At 42.8% G+C, this 1,403-nt stretch overlaps 1 protein-coding gene across 1 annotated transcript in view; it reads left to right on the top strand.

Moving 5' to 3' along the window:
- Positions 1–1,403, top strand: part of GABPB2 (GA binding protein transcription factor beta subunit 2) — a 59,995-nt gene that overhangs the window by 5,085 nt on the left and 53,507 nt on the right. The window contains 1 exon segment of the mRNA XM_023519432.1: positions 518–604. The gene's annotated coding sequence lies outside the window, so the exon portion shown is untranslated.

Genomic DNA, 1,403 nt, shown 5'->3' with positions numbered 1-1,403 from the left:
AAAAAAAAAAAAAAAAAAAGAAAGAAAGTTTCAGATTTGGGGCTGGGCATGGTGGTTCATGCCTATAACCCCAACTTTCTGAGAGGCTGAGATAGGAGAATCACTTGAGGCCCGGAGTTTTAGATCAATCCAGACAACATAGCAAGACCCCACTTCTACAAAAAATGAAACATACTACCTGGGCTTAGTGGCCTGTACCTGTAGTCCCAGCTACTCAGAAGGTTGAGGCAGGAGGATTGCTGGAGTCCAGGTGTTTGAGGTTGCAGTGAGCTATGATGCCACAACACTCAACCCAGGGCAACAGAGTGAGACTCTTGTTTCCAAACAAGAAACAGAATTAGTAGATGGCTTACTAGATGACAGTTGCATTCTCATATCTACTTCATTCTGTCTGTTGCCATATGTACACAGAAGAGAAAGGAGTATTTTAATAGCTTTTTCAGATAATTCTGGGTATTCTTTGATGCTACACAAAAACATGACAAATGGTAATTTTGTTTTCTTTTTTTTTGTTTAGCAGGCCCTGGCCGGGTTTGAACCCCTCACCCCTGGTGCACATGGCCAGTGTTCTAATCATTGAGCAACAGGCGCCCAGCCACAAGTGGTAATTTCTTTTTTCTTTCTTTCTTTTTTTTTTTTTTTTTTGAGACAGAGCCTCAAGCTGCCACCCTTGGTAGAGTGCCATGGCATCACAGCTTATAGCAACCTCCAACTCCTGGGCTCAAGTGATTCTCCTGCTTCCACCTCCTAGATACCTGGGACTACAGGTGCCCGCCACAGCGCCTTGCTACTTTTTGGTTGTAGCCGTCATTGTTGTTTGGCGGGCTCAGGCTGGATGTATGCCAGCTTAGATGTATGTGGCTGGTGCCTTAACCACTTGAGCCACAGGTGCCAAGCCGGTAAATTCTTAAAAGTTAGTATCAATGGGCCAGGCATGATGGCTCATGCCTGTAATCCTAGTACTTTGGGAGGCCAAGGTGGGTGGATTGCTGGCGCTCACAAGTTCAAGACCAGCCTGAGTAAAAGTGAGACCCCATCTCTATTCAAATAGAAAAAACTGAGGCAAGAGGATTGCCTAAACCCAAAAGCTGGAGGTTGCTGTGAGCTATGATGCCATAGCACTCTATCCAGGGTGACAGCTTGAGACTCTGTCTCAAAAAAAAAAAATTAGTTGCAATGAATAATTTGAAACCGTATCAATGAACTTTTGTACTCTATTACCTTAGAAATCATTAGTTGTTCACTTTGAACTTTGTTTTTTTACCTTTTTTTAATTTTTAATTTTTAATTAATTAATTTATTTATTTTGAGACAGAGTCTCAAGCTGTCACCCTGGGTAGAGTGCTGTGACATCACAGCTCACAGCAACCTCAAACTCTTGGGCTTAAGTGATCCTCTTGCCT

The sequence above is a fragment of the Otolemur garnettii genome, unplaced genomic scaffold, assembly GCF_000181295.1.
Source record: "Otolemur garnettii isolate 467f Iridium unplaced genomic scaffold, OtoGar3 scaffold00174, whole genome shotgun sequence".
Classification (NCBI taxonomy): domain Eukaryota; kingdom Metazoa; phylum Chordata; class Mammalia; order Primates; family Galagidae; genus Otolemur; species Otolemur garnettii.
The sequence above is the reverse complement of the archived record's forward strand: the minus strand, read 5'-3'. Positions and strand labels throughout refer to the sequence as shown.